Source organism: Pan paniscus, chromosome 15 (genome assembly GCF_029289425.2).
Source record: "Pan paniscus chromosome 15, NHGRI_mPanPan1-v2.0_pri, whole genome shotgun sequence".
NCBI classification, from domain to species: Eukaryota; Metazoa; Chordata; class Mammalia; order Primates; family Hominidae; genus Pan; species Pan paniscus.
The window spans coordinates 64,715,701-64,733,305 of NC_073264.2; the positions used below are offsets into that span (position 1 = coordinate 64,715,701).

General features: G+C 42.0%; 1 protein-coding gene and 1 non-coding gene across 9 annotated transcripts in view; one reads left to right on the forward strand and one right to left on the reverse strand.

Annotated features, from left to right (window-relative positions):
- The window catches only part of WDR89 (WD repeat domain 89), a 48,928-nt gene that overhangs the window by 14,006 nt on the left and 17,317 nt on the right, over positions 1-17,605 (reverse strand). For 3 of the 8 annotated variants that reach the window (XM_034937673.3, XM_034937671.3, XM_063596235.1), the window contains one exon: positions 14,661-14,694. The exons of the other annotated variants lie outside the window; for them this stretch is intronic. The gene's annotated coding sequence lies outside the window, so the exon portion shown is untranslated. The remainder of the gene's footprint in view (positions 1-14,660; positions 14,695-17,605) is intronic. 8 annotated transcript variants of the gene reach the window in all.
- LOC112437157 (U6 spliceosomal RNA) lies at positions 11,023-11,124 on the forward strand. Its single transcript, XR_003025806.1, has one exon. It is a non-coding gene; the product is annotated as a U6 spliceosomal RNA (small nuclear RNA).

Here is a 17,605-nt window from a genome sequence, read left to right on the forward strand (position 1 = left end):
TGATCCTCCTGCCTTAGCCTCCCAAGTAGCTGGGACTACAGGCACACACCACCACATCTGACCAACTTTTAAACTTTTTTTTTCTGGAAACTAGGTCTCATTATGTTGCCCAGGCTGCTCTCGAACTCCTGGGCTCAAGTGATCCAGCTTGACCTCCCAAAGTGCTGGGATTACAGGTGTGAGCCACTGCACCTGGTCTTCATTCATATTAAAAAGGGTGACTTTGGGATGGGCATGGTGACTCATGCCTGTAATTCCAGCACTGTGGGAGGCCAAGGTGGGCAGATCACTTGAGGTCAGGAGTTTGAGACCTGCCTGGCAAACATGGTGAAACCCCATCTCTATTAAAAACAGAAAAATTATACAGGTGTGGTGACGCACTCCTGTACTACTCGGGAGGCTGAGGCACAAGGATTGCTTGAACCCGGGATGTGGAGGTTGCAGTGAGCTGAGATCACACCACTGCACTCCAGCCTGGACGACAGAGCAAAACTCTGTCTCAAAAAGAAAAAAGGGAGGGGTACTTTGATCTTTTGTTCTCCCTCGCTCCCTTATTGTTTTTGTTCAAAAATAAAAAGGAAAAATGAGATACACAGAGGAACTCTCAGAAGACTCTCTACAAAAATCTATGCTCAGTAATAATGGTAGGATCCCTGATTCTAACTAAACACATCAAAAAAATAAGAAAACAAACCAGCGAAATGATCTAATTTATCTTACTTTATTTTTTGAGATGGAGTCTCACTCTCACCCAGGCTTAAGTGCAGTGGTGCGACCTTGGCTCACTGCAGCCTCTGCCTCCCAGGTTCAAATGATTCTCCTGCTTCAGCCTCCCAAGTAGCAGGCACCCACCACCATGTCTAGCTAATATTTGTATTTTGAGTAGAGACAGGGTTTCACCACGTTGGCCAAGCTGGTCTCAAACTCCTGACCTTAGGTGATCTGCCCGCCTTGGCCTCCCAAAGTATTGGGATTACAAGGCCGGGCGCAGTGGCTCATGCCTGTAATCCCAACACTTTGGGAGCCCAAGGCGGGCAGATCACGAGGTCAGGAGTTTGAGACCAGCCTGGCCAACATGGTGAAACCCCATCTCTACTAAGAATACAAAAATAAGCTGGGTGTGGTGGTGCATGCCTGTAATCCCAGCTACTCGGGAGGCTGAGGCAGAAGAATCACTTGAACCTGGGAGGCGGACGTTGCAGTGAGCTGAGATTGTGCCATTGAACTCCAGCCTGAGCAATAGAGTGAGACTCTGCCTCAAAAACAAAACAAAACAAACAAACAAACAAAAAACAACTTAATATAGAATTCCCTCTGGCTGGGCATGGTGACTTACACCTGTAATCCCAGTACTTTGGGAGACTGAGGCAGGAGGATCACTTGCAGCCAGGAGTTCAAGACAAGCCTGGGCAACAGAGTAAGTCTCTTTCTCAAAATAAATAAATAAATAAATAAAAAATAAAAAAATCTGTCTAGTAAGTTTCTGTATGTTTTAATAATGTATTTATATTTTTGAATATACAACATAGTCAATGGTCCAAAATTAAAAAGGTCCCCAAACTATCTTAGAACATCTCTGTCCTCAAGTCCCTTTCCTGTCCCAGGATACTAGTTTCTTATAAATATTAATATTTTCAGAGATTGTCAATTTGGAGTACAGTGTAAATACTGCAGTGAAGTATCTCAACAAAAACCAGCCAGTGTGGTGCATGCACACACGCACGCACACACACACACACACACACACACACACAAATAGGTTTAAGAAGCAAAACCCCTAGTGCTGGCAATTTGGATGAAGACCATGCCTTCTGCCTTTAAGAAGTTGAGAAACAGAAAAGTAAACAATTACAATATAGGAAGACAGGTGGCCAGGTGCGGTGCCTCGGTGGCTCACGCCTATAATCTCAGCGCTTTGGGAGGCTGAGGTGGGAGATCACGAGGTTGGGAGATCTAGGCCATCCTGGCCAACATGGTGAAACCCCATCTCTACTAAAATACAAAAAATTGGCTGGGTGTGGTGGTGCGCTTGTAGTCCCAGCTACTCAGGAGGCTGAGGCAGAGGAATGAGGAAAGGGAATCGCTTGAAGCCGGGAAGCGGAGGCTGCAGTGAGCCAAGATCGCGCCACTGCACTCCAGCCTGGCAACAGAGCAAAACTCCATCTCAAAAAAAAAAAACCAAAAAAACAAAAACGAAGACTGGTACTAGGACAGAGGTGATAGAAACACAAAGCAGAAGTATGCAGAAGGTACAATGCTTGGCATAAAGAAAATATGCAACAAATATTAATTTCCTTCCTAATTTTCATTTCATTTGATTTAGTCATTTAAATTCATTTCACATTTTAAAAGCTACGATTCTTACAGCTGTTCAGAAACTTAACACAGTTTAGTTACTTTTATATTAACTATTTAAAAAAACAACATGCAACCTTCATGAACACAATATCAAATAAACAACTCTCAAATCTGAATAAACTACAGCCACACCAAATTGAGCCGGTGCTTTCTTAGATTTTATTTTTCATTTTATAATGAAAAATACACCTCTAAAGAGCATATGGCCGGGCGTGGTAGTTCACGCCTGTAATCCCAGCACTTCGGGAAGCCGAGGCGGGCGGATCACCTGAGCCTCAGGAGTTGGAGACCAGCCTGGCCAACATGGTGAAATCCTGTCTCTACCAAAAATACAAAAATTAGCCAAGGATGGTGGCGCCCACCTATAATCCCAGCTACATGGGAGGCTGAGGCATGAGAATTGCTTATACCTGGAAGGTGGAGGTTACAGTGAGCCAAGATCGCGCCACTGCACTCCAGACTGGAGACAGAGAGAAACTGTCTCAACAATAAAATAAAATAAAATAAAATAAAACAAAACCAAAAAAGCATATGAACTTCAATATGTTTCAAAAAATGACTGTGTTTCACTGCCCAAGGTTCTCAGTGAACTCTCCCAAGATTCTTATCTTAGATACCAATCAGAATGTTTAGGATTTAAACTATTAAAAACGCCCTTGAGTTCCTTGGAGAAAGAAGAGTTTAAAAGGAAAAACAAAAAGACATAGGAGCCAAGAACTCCATTGGCCAATCTAAAACAATCTTAACAACAAAATAACAATACTCATCTGAGTGCAGTGGCTCACGCCTGTAATCCCAGCTACTTGGGAGGCTGAGGCAGGAGAATCACTTGAACCTGGGAGGTGAAGGCTGCAGTGAGCCAAAGTCGCACCACTGCACTCTGGCCGGGGCGACAGAGTAAGACTCTGTCTTAAAAAAAAAACAAAAACAAAAAACAACTCTTGGATTACAATCCAAAGAATAAAATAAATATCCATGAGTCCATACTGACAAAATGAATCAGTAAATAAATAAATGAGGGAGAAGGAACAAATCTTCCTTACAGAACTCAAGTATAACATATGTAGATATACCCCCTGTAGAAAGTAGAGCTGAATTCTCCTCCCCTTGAATGTAGGCTGGACTTAGTTACCCGCATCCAAAGAATAGAGAAGAATAGAGTACAGAAAAGGTAAAAGATAGTAACCTAATTGTGGAGAAGCTCAGATGACATCACTGTGACCAACTGATCAAGGGTAACATCATCAGCAATATGTCATGTTCCTATCATGAACCCCCGGTATGATGTGATAAGAAAGGCATTTCATTCACCTCTGTTATGTTATTCCCCACAGTCTAATCATGAGAAAACCTCAAACTAACCCAATTTGAGGGATATTCTTTTCTTTTCTTTTTTTTTTTTGAGAGGGAGTCTCACTCTGTCACCCAGGCTGGAGTGCAGTGGTGCAATCTCGGCTCACTGCAACCTCCACCTCCTGGTTCAATCAATTCTCTCGCCTTAGCCTCCTGAGTAGCTAAGATTACAGGTATGCACCACCACAACTGGCTAATTTTTGTATTTCTAGTACAGATGGGGTTTCACCATGTTGGCCAGGCTGGTCTCGAACTCCTGACCTTGTAATTTGCCCGCCTTGGCCTCCCAAAGTGCTGGGGTTATAGGCATGAGCCACTGTGCCTGGCTAATTTGAGGGATATTCTACAAATACTTGGCCAGTACTCTTCAAAAGTTTCAAGATCAGACCAGGCACAGTGGCTCATGCCTGCAATCCTAGCACTCGGGGAGGCTGAGACAGGCAGATCTTGAGGCCAAGAGTTTGAGACCAGCCTGGCCAACGTGCTGAAACCCCATCTCTACTAAAAACACAAAAATTAGCCGGGAGTGGTGGCACACACTTGTAGTCCCAGCTACTAAGAAGGCTGAGGCATGAGAATCACTTGAACCCAGGAGGCGGAGGTTGCAGTAGACAAGATCGCGTCACTGCACTCCAGCTTGGGCAACAGAGCCAGGCCCTGTCGCAAAAAAAAAAAAAAAAAAAAAAAAAAAAAAAGCTTTAAGATCATGGAAAAAAAGAAAGACCAACAAATCATCACAGATTGGGGGAGATCATGATGATGTGATGATGAAATTCAATATGGTATCCTTGATTAGATCCTGGACTAGTAAAAGGACATTCATGGAAGACCTGGTGAAATCCAAATAAAGTCTGTCATTTAGTTAATAGTATTATTCCAATGTTAATTTCTTAGTTTTGACAAATGTTCCATGGTTATGTTAACATTAGGGAGGCTGGGTGAAGGGTATACAGGAACTCTGTACTATTTTTGCAACTTTTCTGTAAACCTAACATTATCCCCCCCTCCAAAAAAATTTTTTTTAAATTTTTATTTATTTTTATTTTTTGAGACAGGGTCTGGCTCTGTCCCCCAGGCTAGAGTGCTGTGGCGCAATCTCGGCTCACTGCAACCTCTGCCTCCTGGGTTCAAGCAACTCTCCTGACTCAGCCTCCCGAGTAGCTGGGATTATAGACGCGCACCACCACATCAGGCTAATTTTTTGTATTTTTAGTAGAGATGGGGTTTCACCATGTTGCTCAGGCTGGTCTCGAACTCTTGAGCTCAAGTGATCCGCCCACCTCAGCCTCCCAAAGTGCTGGGATTACAGACATGAGCCACCGTGCCTGGCCAACAAAAAATTTTTAACATATCATTGATGTTTATAGTTCTAGACAGAAAAATATTTCTGGTACTAACACACTAGGAATGTCCCAATGCTGAAAAGCCCTTCAGTCAAACTCATCTCTAGACCTGAGATGATTCTAGCAGGCCAATCAGGACTACCACCAACAATCTCTGCCCTAGTCATGTCCCTAATCTAGCTTCATAATAAACTGGAAATTATACAGCAGAGCCAACAGAATCTCCTTCCATATGCCAATATCCCCTTCCCCAAAGCAGTATTAAGGAAAGGTAAAAATAAAATTTCAAGTTTTTTTTTTTTTTTGAGACGGAATCTCCTCTGTCGCCCGGGCTAGAGTGTAGTGGTGGGATCTCTGCTCATTGCAACCTCTGCCTCCCGGGTTCAAGCGATTCTCCTGCTTCAGCCTCCTGAGTAGCTGGGATTACAGGGGTGCACCACCACGCCCGACTAATTTTGTATTTTTTGTAGAGACCGGGTTTCGCCATGTTGGCCAGGCTAGTCTCAAACTCCTGACCTCAGGTGATCCATCCGCCTCAGCCTCCCAAAGTGCCCCAAAGTGTTGTAATCCCAACAAGCAAGAGCCACCATGCCTAGCCAAGTTTCAAGAATTCTCATGAATACTCCCAAATTTGGAAAGAAGCAAACTGAGGGAGTTGGTAGGCAACCTCAAAAAATCTCTCGAAAGTAGTAAGTACTCCTACTTACTACTGCAGGAGCTCAGCAAAGGAATGAAGAGTTGGTAGGGCTATTTTCTAATGTCTCCAGGCTCAGTTTGGGAAATGAGAAGCAGCCCGTAAGAGTGGAATATACCTGGGACTTGTTGGAACGGGATTTGGTATAGGACATTCAATGGGATCTCAGATGAAAGGACAGATTCCAGGTCCCCCAGCAAGGACTGTGTCAGCCCCAGTATGTCATTAGTTTTTGCCAGTGGAAGCAATTTATGCTACAGTTAGGGTAGGATTAAGAGGTAATGGGTTTTCTCCACCTTTCCTTTGCTCATCTGCTGGCTCGATGGAGAAGACTCCTTGGTCCTACAGGATGGTATAGCCATAAAATGAAAGGAGTCGCAGCCTACCAATCACCAGATGAAAGGCTATCTGCTGATCAGGAAAACCTACATTTGGCTGCATCAGTCAATCAGCGGTGAACAGATCTGAAACATGTAGTTTTAAAACTCCAAATCTGCTTGCAGAGGTGGCATCCTGTAACTTCTTAGGGGACAAGTGAGAAAAAAACCCAAAAAACTCCAAAACACAATGATTCCAACCTCTTAATGTTATTCATTGTTTTAAAAAACTTAATGTAAATTTCAAGAGCCAGAAGCTCTTGTATTAAAATACCTAAATTTTAGTCATTTCTTTCATACTATTTATTTTTTGTGCATTCCAGCTCTTTTTTATACTGCTGAATTTTTTTTTTTTTTTTTTTTTTTTTTTTTTGAGACAAGAGTCTCACTCCGTTGCCCAGACTGGAGTGCAGTGGCATGATCTCGGCTCACTGCAACCTCCACCTCCTGGATTCAAGCAATTCTCTGCCTCAGCCTCCCGAGTAGCTAGGATTACAGGTGCCCACCACCATCCCAGCTAATTTTTGTATTTTTAGTAGAGATGGGATTTCAACATCTTGGCCAGGCTGGTTTTGAACTCATGACCTTGTGATCCACCCACCTTGGCCTCCCAAAGTGCTGGGATTACAGGTGTGAGCCACCGCACTCGGCCACTGCTGAAATTTTTAAACATTTTTTTTTTTTTTTTTTAATACAAACACGGTCTCACATACTTGAACTCCTGTATGTAAGCAATCCTCCTGCTTTGGCCTCCCAAAGCGCTGGGATTATAGGCATGAACCATCACGCCCAGCCTATTACTGAAGTTTTAATGATGATGACAACCTCATGACAATCCCAAAGTACTATTATATCCATTTTACTGATGAGAAAAGCACAGCTAATATGCAGTAAATCTAGTTTCTGAATTCAGGCATTCTTATTCCAGAGCCCATGCTATTAATTCCTATACTATACTGTCTCTATATAAGCATGTAGCATATTAATCTTTTTAAGGGGGGAGTATTAGCAGAGCCACATGGAAGCAGTAGCTGCTAATGTGTAAAGTGACAAGGCCAGTGGTAAACCTGAAAAATCTACTGGCAGCCACAAAAGCTTTATACGAGACATTCAAGTAGCTTAATATTTATCAGGCATATCCTTTCTTTTCTTTTTTTCTTTTTTTTTTTTTGAGACAGGGTCTCACTGTGTGGCCCAGGCTGGAGTGCAGTGGTGCAATCACAGCTCACGGCAGCCTTGACCTCCCTGGCTCAAGCAATTCTCCCACCTACCTCAGCCTCCCAAGCAGATGGGACCACAGGCACATGTCACCACACCTGGCTATATTACACATATCTGATGTCAGCTTATCTAAAGCAAAACTGCACAGGAGAATCTTAACAATCTCGTTATTAACATTTCAGAGAAAGAGGGAAGAGTAAAATAGGAACAATCACACATATGCGCTACCAGTATGTCCTAGAGGAAACAATACCTTGGGATAAAAAGCATACACTGGTTTAATTTCAGGAGAATCGTTTCCAGAAAACATTTATAATTTAGAGAAATGTATGTGTATGTTTTAAACTAACACAGAATTAGCTCTAAGACAATTTTCCAAAGAGCCATTTGTTTTAAATTCAGAAGAACTGCTGAATATTTAGTGGAAGGTATGCTAAACTGACATCTGCTACAACTCTAATATAATTTTAAATTTCACATTCATTAATGACTAAGACAATGTCTCTGTAAATTAATCCTGCTTAGCTAGTCTGAATATGGTATTCTTATTCACATAAACGTCCAAGATAGTGGTTGCAGCAACATATGGCATCCCATGCATTAAATACATTAAAATTCTCAGGAAAAGCACAATTTTTAAAGTACAGGAATCTGTTACTAAGGAAAAGGGGGAGGACTGGGAGGAAATGACACATACTTTCTCATGCAGTGTGAGATTATGCTGCAGGTTCCAGATATAACATTCAAAGCATCTTTTTAAAAACAAAAACATTTTCCTCAATAACATCCTGAGATGTCCAGTTTTGCATGTAAATCTTGCATCCAAACGTCACCCTTTACGGTAATTCCACAAATGCCCAGAATCTTTCAACAAGAACAATTAACTGCCTTTTTCCTTTCCAGAACAACCAGCTGGTTAACCAAACAGAGAAACCAAATTTCCCTAAGTCACCAGATGTCTTAATTTGGAACAGTTAGAAGCAATTCGGAATAATCCAGTTCTTGAATTGGTACTACATGTTTACTATTTCTTCATTTTCTAATTTTGAAAAGACGCTTTTAAGAATTAAGCAAATGCTATCTTTAATAACTGCAAAAAATGAGGAAAAACAAAAAGAACCATATCCTGTTACAGAATGATGTTAACATTATCTAAGAGCCAGCTACTTAAATATTGGATACATTATAGTTAGAAACTGATAAGCTCTAACAACATTAAATCTGCTCTAAAGTTCTTAAGAATTACCCTACTCAAGAATTCAAAAACAGCCGGGCCCAGTGGCTCATGCCTGTAGTCCCAGCACTTTGGCAGGCCGAGGCAGGCAGATCATGAGGACAGGAGTTCAAGACCAGCCTGGCCAACATGGCGAAACCTGTCTCTACTAAAAATACAAAAATTAGCCAGGTGTGGTAGTGTGTGTCTGTACTCCCAGCTACTCAGGCGGCTGAGGCAGGAGAATCACTTGAACCTCAGAGGCAGAGGTTGCAGTGAGCTGAGATGGTGCCACTGCACTCCAGCCTTGGCGACAGAGCAAGACCCTGTCTTCAAAAAAAAAAAAAAAAAAAAAAAAAAGAATTCAAAAACAATTCTTGGCCAGGTGCGGTGGCTCACACCTATAATGCTAGCACTTTGGGAGCCTGAGGAAGGTGGATTGTTTGAGCCCAGGAGTTTGAGACCAGCTTAGGCAACATGGCTAAACTCCGTCTCTACAAAATTTAGCTAATTTTTTGTATTTTAGAGCTAAATGTACAGGGCGTGGTGGCCTGGTGGTAGTCTCAGCTACTTGAGATGCTGAGGTGGGAGAAGCACCTGAGCCCAGGGAGGTTGCGGCTGCAAGTTGAGCTGTGATTGCGCCACTGCACTCCCGCCTGGGTGACAGTGAGACTCTGTCTCAATACCAAAACCGAACCAAACAAAAAAAACAATTCTGGAAAGGTTATGACATGACAGGCCTAGAACATAACAAATTCAGCAAAGAACAGTCATGAAGTCCCTTTCTTCATGCAGGACAGGATAGAAGGAGATAGGTGGAAATACAGCCCAATAACTAATTATAATAATAAAAATAGTGAGGAGTGTTATAAAAAATAACAACATAGGGTAAGGCAAGAAAAATGAGGCAGGAAAAGCCATTTCTATTCAATCATTAAAGGAAACTTCCCCCATGAGGTGACATTTAAGCTGAGACCAGGACAAAATGAGGGAGGCAAGGGAGTGGATTACATGGAGCAAGAGCTGCCTAGGCAGAGAAACAACAAGTAGGCCAGTGCAGCTAAAGTCAGAGAAAGAAAGAAGGGTGTAGAAAATGAGGCTAAAGAGGTAACTGGAGCCAGAGAAGAGCTCCATCAGTCATGGTAAGAACTTTGAATTTTATTCTCAAGTGAGAAAGAAAGCCACTGTAGGCTGAGAGCAGGTAAGAGACACTGAGAATAGGTTCCTTGGGCTGCTGCCTGGAGAACAGACTAAAGGGCAAGAGTATAAGTAGTTAGTTTAGAGGTCTGTGCAAAGTTCTGAGAAAGAGTTCTGACAGAAGTGGCTGGATGTAGGTCACAAATATGAAAGAATTTTCTGGTAAAACTGCAAGTGGTATGAGAGAAGGGCAGTCAAAAATGATTCTTGTCTCAAAAAAAAAAAAGATTCCTAGGTTTCTGGCTTAAGCAGCAAGGTAAATATGTTGTTGGTATATTATTAATACTTTAATTACAAGCTTTTTTTTTTTTTTTTTTTTTTGAGACAGAGTTTTGCTCTTGTTGCCCAGGCTGGAGCACAATGGCGCGATCTCGGCTCACTACAACCTCCACCTCCCAGGTACAAGCGATTCTGTCTCAAGCCTCCCAAGGAGCTCGGATTACAGGCATGCACCACCATGTCTGGCTATATATTTTTTGTATTTAGTAGAGATGGGGTTTCATCATGTTAGTCAGGCTGGTTGCAAACTCCTGACCTCAGGTGATCTACCAACCTCAGCCTCCCAAAGTGCTGGGATTATGGGAATGCGCCACTGTGCCTGGCCTAATTACAAGCTTTTAAGATAAGATGATTAACTGGACAATTTGATAATTATCCAGTTGTTTATACAGGCCTTACTGATAAACTGTGGTATGTTAATACAATAGAATTCTCTTTTTTTGTTGTTTTTTTGAGACCAAGTTTTGCAATGTAACCCAGGCTGCAGTGCAGTGGAATGATCTCGGCTCACTGTAACCTCCCAGGTTCAAGTGATACTCCTGCCTCAGCCTCACAAACTGCTGGAGTTACAGGCACCCACCACCACGCCCAGCTAATTTTTGTAGTTTTAGTCGAGACGAGGTTTCACTATGTTGGCCAGGCTGGTCTCAAACCCCTGGCATCAAGTGATCCGCCCACTTCGGCCTCCCAAAATGCTGGTATTGCAGGCATGAGCCACTGCGCCTGGCCTAGAATTCTACATAGCAATAAAAAACATGCAACTGGTACATGCAACAATGTGGATGAATCTCAGAATTGGTTAGATGCCTGACACAAAAAGGTACTACAGGATTTCATTTATACAAAGTTTTAAAAAAGGCAAAACAAATCTATAATGGTAGAAGTAAGAATACTACTTATTTTGGGGGGAGATAGAAACTGAGAAACAGAACAAGAATTCTAGGTGGTGATTATGCTCAGATGCATACATTTAAAAATAAAACCATGGTGCTCGCTTCTACAGCATATATACTAAAATTGGTACGATACAGATTAGCATGACCCCTGCACAAGAATGACATACCAGTTTGTGAAACATTCCATATTTTTAGAGGGGTGTGTGTGTGTGTTAGAGAGAGACAGGGTCTCACTCTCTGTCACCCAGGCTGGAGTACAATGGCACAATCTTGCCTCACTGCAATGTCAGCATCCCAGGATCAAATGATCCTCTGGCCTCAGCCTACCAAGTAGCTGAGACTACAGGTATGTGCCACCATGCCTGGCTAATTTTTGTATTTCTATAAGAGATGGGGTTTTGCCATGTTGCCCAGGCTGGTCTCAAACTCCTGGACTCAAGCAATCTGCCTGCCTCAGCCTCCCAAAGTGCTGGGATTATAAGCAGGAGGCAGTGTGCCTGGCTTGTAGGTGTATTTTAACAAAGAAGAACATTCAGACAACAGGAAAGAATTATTGGAAATTAAGAATAAGAAAGCAGAAATACAAAATACACAGAAGAGCTAAAAGATATGGTTAAGGAATACTCCCAACTAAAGTAGAAGAAGAAAGAGAAAGAATGAAATCAGAGGATTGATCAATCAATCAAAGTCAAACATCCTAAAAATGAAAAGTCCAGAAAGAAAAATAGAAAAGAAAAAAACAAACAAACAAACAAAAAAAACCTGAGTCTTCAGCAAAAAGGATAGCAAAAGAAAGCCATACCAAGCCACATGTATCTTGAAATTTCATAATGCTGGGGATAAAGGAAAGATTCTACAAGTGTCCACGGAGAAAAGGGGTCTCATAAAAAATCTGAAGAATCGTAACGGCATCAGACTTCTCAATAGCAACCCTCGGGGAAAAAAGGAATAATGCCTTGAAAATTCTGAGTCAAAATTATCTCTAACCTGGAGTCTTTTTAGCCAGTCAAGTTAACAATGAAATGTGGGTCTAGGTCAAGTTAACAATGAAATGTGGGTCTAGAACAGAGATATTTTATGTGTGCGTATTTTTAAAAATCATGGAGCGAATGCCTCCCTACTTCTGCCAAGCCTTACGCTGTGGAAAGAGCACCAACGGTCGGCAGGTGGTGGGGAAGAGCATGGAGAGAAACCTCCTGTTGGGGCCTGCTGGGACTGAGTGGAGCAGCAACAAGGAGAAAACTCTCCAGCATCCCAGGCCTGACGCTAAGCACAAGATAGTAACAGCTCATAGCTGAAGGAATTTGAAGTTTTTGGTATATAAATGTTAACTATAGTAACACCAAAACCCAAACCAGGCTAGACTGTTCAAGCCCCAACACTCACAGTCTGATAGAAGCACAGGTATCCATTTCCAAGGCTAAATGCTATTTACCTTAGTCTCTACTATTCTTCTATACATGATGTACAGAATGCAATTTTAAAGAGACAGAGAAATACCAACAAGTTATCAAGAAATGAGGCAAAAAACAGAAAAAAACCCAGAGAACACTCAGATATATACTATACACCTACTAATAGTGTAAGTACACACTCCCACTGCTTCACTTGACAAGGCTTAAAAGCAAACAAAAAAACTAAAATAATTATGAATTGGTTATTTTTAAGCACCCCTCAAAACAGAAGACAACAAGTATTGGCAAAAATGTAAAGAAACTATAGTACAGCCAAAATGGAAACCAGTATGAAGGTTCCTAAAAAAATCAAAAATAGGCTGGGCACCGTGGCTTACGGCTGTATTCCCAGCACTCTGGGAGGCCAAGGCAGGAGGATCACCTGAGGTCAGGAGTTTGAGATCAGCCTGGCCAACATAGTGAAACCCCATCTCTAGTGAAAATACAAAAATTAGCTGGACATGGTAGCACGTGCCTATAATCCAAGCTACTCAGGAGGCTGAGGCAGGAGAATCACTTGAACCTGGGAGGCAGAGCTTGCAGTGAGCTGAGATCGTGCCACTGCACTCCAGGCTGGGTGACAGAGCGAGACTCCATCTCAAAAAAAAGAAAAAAAGAAAAAAAAGAAATCAGTATGTCAAAGAGATATCTGTACTCCCAGGTTCACTGCAGCATTTTTTCACAACAGCTAAGATATAGAATCAATCTAAGTGTTCATCAGTTGATGAATAAAGAAAATGTGGTATAAAAATACAAAAATTAGCCGAGCGTGGTGGTGTGCACCTGTCATCCCAGCTACTCGGGTACACATTTGTGTACATACACAATAGAATACTACCTCAGCCTTAAAAAAGAACAAAATCCTGTCATTTGTGAAACAGGGATAAACTTGCAGGACATTATATTATAAACTAAAGCCAGATATAGAAAGCCAAATACCGCATGATCTCATCTAGATGTGTGTATATATACAAACGTACATATCTATATGTGAAATCTAAAACAGTCAAACCCATGGAAGCAGACAGTAGATAGGTAGTTAATCAGGGCTGGCGAGGAGGGAGAATCAAGGAGATGTCGATCAAAGGGTATAAAATTTCACTTGGAAAGAGGAGTAAGTTCAAGAGCTCTACTGTATAATATGGTGACTACAGTTAGTAACAATGTACTGTACATTTGAAAATTGCTAAGAGGGGGCAGGCACAGTGGCTCATGCCTGTAATCTCAACACTTTGGGAGGCCAAGGCAGGCGGACTGCTTGAAGTCAGGAGTTTGAGACCAACCTGGCCAATATGGTGAAGCCCCATCTCTACTAAAAATAAAAAATAAAAATAAAAAAATTAGCTGGGCATGGTGGCAAGTACCTGTAGTCTCAGCTACTCAGGAGGCTAAGGCATGAAAATTACTTGAACCTGGGAGGTGGAGGTTGCAGTGAGCTGAGACTGTGCCACTGCACTCCAGCCTGGGTGACACAGCGAGACTCCATCTCAAAAAAAAAATTGCCAAGAGTTGCTAGGAGAGTAGATTTTCAATGTTCTCACCACACCCAAAAAAATGTATGTAAGGCAGTGGGTATGTTCATTGGCTTGATCTAGTCATTCCGCAATGTATACACATATCAAAACATCTTGCTGTACTCCATAAATATATACAACTTTTATTTGTCAATTAAAAAATACATTTTTTTTAAAAAGAATGTGAAGAAACTGGAACCCTTCTATATTGCTGGTGGGAATGTAAAATGTAGCAGCCTCTGTGGAAAACACTTTAGCAGTTTCTCATAAAGCTAAACATATGTTCGTGCAAAAAAACTTATACATAAATTTCATAGTAGCATTATTATTATTGGAGACAGAGTCTCACTCCGTTGCCCAGGCTGGGGTGCAGTGGCACAATCTCGCAATCTCGGCTGGCTACAACCTCTGCCTTTTGCAGCACTTTGGGAGGCTGAGGATCACCTGAGGTCAGGAGTTCGAGACCAGCCTGACCAACATGGTGAAACCCCATCTCTACTAAAAATACATAAATTAGCTGGGTATGGTGGCAGACACCTGTAATCCCAGCTACTAGGGAGGCTAAAGCAGGAGAATCGCCTGAACCCAGGAGGTGTAGGTTGCAGTGAGATGAGATCACGCGATTGCACTGCAGCCTGAGTGGCAGAGCAAGACTCTGTCTCAAAAAAAAAAGAATTACTACAGTCTTCGCATCAAAAACTATGCAAGCCAGAGGACAAAGGAATGATAATTTTAAACACCAAAAGGACAGAAAAACCTACCAACACAAAGCTCTGTACCCAGCAAAAATGCCTTCTGAAAAAGAGTATAAAAGAAAGACTATCAGTCTGGTCCAAAGGCAATGAGTTATCCCAACTGATTGCTCACAGTCAGTAACAGGTCAAACTCCCTGTTCCACTCTTCCCCTCTTCTCACTACTGCACTTGACTAGTCTTCAAAAAGACAAACAAGAAATACGATCAGACAAACACAAACTGAGAAGATTCACTGCCAGCAAAACTGTTGCTGTTAAACTGTTATTCAGGCAGAAACAGTATAATAACAAATTGAAATCCGGATTGACATAAAGAAATAAAGAGCACTGGGAATGGTAAACATGAGGGTAAATATAAGACATTTTTTCCTTTTAAATTTTTCCTTGAAAGATAATTGCTGTCTAAAGTAAAAACTAGTGATAACAAACCAAGGGATTTATGACAGGTCAAAGTAAAGTGCATCAGCCGGATGCGGTGGCTCATGCCTGTAATCCCAGCACTTTGGAAGGCCGAGGTGGGTGGATCACCTGAGGTCAGGAGTTCAAGACTAGCCTGGCCAACAAGGTGAAACCACGTCTCTACTAAAAATACAAAAAAAGTAGCCAGGCAGCCGGGCGTGGTGGCTCATGCCTGTAATCCCAGGACTTTGGGAGGCTGAGGCGGGTGGATCACCTGAGGTCAGCAGTTCGAGACCAGCCAGGCCAACATGGTGAAAGCCCTTCTCTACAAAAATACAAAAAAATTAGCTGGGCGTGGTGGCACATGCCTATAATCCCAGCTACTTGGGAGGCTGAGACAGGAGAATCGCTTGAACCCAGCGGGTGGAGGTTGCAGTGAGCCGAGACCATGCCATTGCACTCCAGCCTGGGCAACAGAGCGAGACTTCATCTCAAAAAAACAAACAATCAAACAAAAAAAACCCAAAAGTAGCCAGGCATGGTGGCAGGTGCCTGTAATCCCAGCTACTCGGGAGGCTGAGCCACAAGAATTGCTTGAACCTGGGAGGCAGAGGCTGCAGTGAGCTGAGATTAGCTCACAGCACTCCACCCTGGGCAACAGATCAAGACTCCATCTCTAAATAAATAAGTAAATAAATAAAATGCATGACAATAATAGTGACAGGATGAGAGGAGGGAAATGGAAGGATAATGTTGTACGATTCTTACACCATAAAATGGTATCACATTATTCGAAGCTAGATTTTAACAAGTCAAAAAGGATATAATGGGCCAGGCACAGTGGCTCACGCTGTAATCCCAGCACTTTGGGTGGCCAAGGTGGGTGGGTCACTTCGACCTAGGAGTTCGAGACCAGCTGGGCAAAATGGCAAAACTCCATCTCAACAAAAAATATAAAAATTAGCCAGGCACAGTGGCAGGTGCCTGTAGTCCCAGCTACTCAGGAGCTTAGGTGGGAGGATAACTTGAGCGTGGGAGACAGAGGTTGCAGTGAACCCAGATCGCACTATTGCACTCCAGTCTGGGTGACACAGAAAAACCAGGTCTCAAAAAAAAAAAAAAAAAAAAAAAGCATATAGTAAACCCTAGACTAACCACTTCAAACAAACACACAAAATATTAAACAGTAAATTCACAAACCAAAACCAATCATAGAGAAAAAGTACCCAATCAAAAAGAAAAAGATGAAAAAAGAAATAAAGAACTGATGAGAAAAACAGAAAATATAAAAACAACTGGTAAGAAGGTAGATTTAAATCCAACTATACCTGGCCGGGCATGGTGGTTCACGCCTGTAATCCCAGCACTTTGGGAGGCTGAGGTGGGTGGATCACTTGAGGTCAGGAGTCCGAGACCAGCCTGGCCAACGTGGTGAAACCCTGTCTCCACTAAAATTACAAAAATTAGCCGAGTGTGGTGGCATGTGCCTGTCATCTCAGCTACTTGGGAGGTTGGGGCAGGAGAATCTCTTGAACCCAGGAGGCGGAGGTTGCAGTTAGCTGAGCTCACACCACTGCACTCCAGCCTGGGAGACAGAGTGAGACTCTGTCTCAAAAAAAAAAAAAAAAAAAAAAAAAAAAAAAATCCAACCACACCAACAATTACATTAAATAAAAATAATATGACACCTTATTTAAAAGACAGAGATTGTCAGGATGGGGGTGGTGGGGAGAGAGAAGCAAGACCCAACTATATGCTATCTGAAAGAAACCCATTTTAAACATAAAGCCATAGACAGGTTAAAAGGAAATGGATAGAAAAAAGATATACCATGCAAATATTAATAAAAAGAAAGCTGCAATGTTTTACTAATATGAGACAAATGAGAAGTCAGAACAGAGAATATTAACTCAAAATGGATCATAGACCTAAATGTAAAAGCAAGAACTACAAAACTTATAAGAGAAAAAAGGGAATCTATGACCTTTGGTTAGGCAAAGATCTCTTAAAACACAAAAAGTACAAACCACAAAAGAAAATTTTGACTTAATTAAAATGTAAAACCTGCTTTTGAACAGTCAAGAAAATGCAAACTACAGGCCAAGCATGGTGGCTCACGCCTATAATCCCAGCACTTTGGGAGGCCTGGGAGGTGGATGGCTTGAGTCCAGGAGTTCAAGATCAGCCTGGGTGACATGGCAAAACCCCGTCTCCATCAAAAATACAAAAATTAGCCAGGCATGGTGGCGCATGCCCATAGTCCCAGCTACTCACGAGGCTGAGATGAAGAGGTCACTTTAGCCCGGGAGGTGGAGCTTGCAGTGAGCCGAGACTGCATCACTGCCACTTCAGCCTGGGTCACAGAGTGAGACCCTGTCAAAAAAAAAAAAAAACCACAACAAAACAAAAAACAAAAAGAAATATTTAAAAAAAAAAAAAAGAAAATGCCAACTACAGACTGGGAGACCATATTTGCAAATCACCATCTGATAAAGTTGCTATATCCAGAATATATAAAGAATTCTTGCAACCAAATTATAAGACAAATAATTC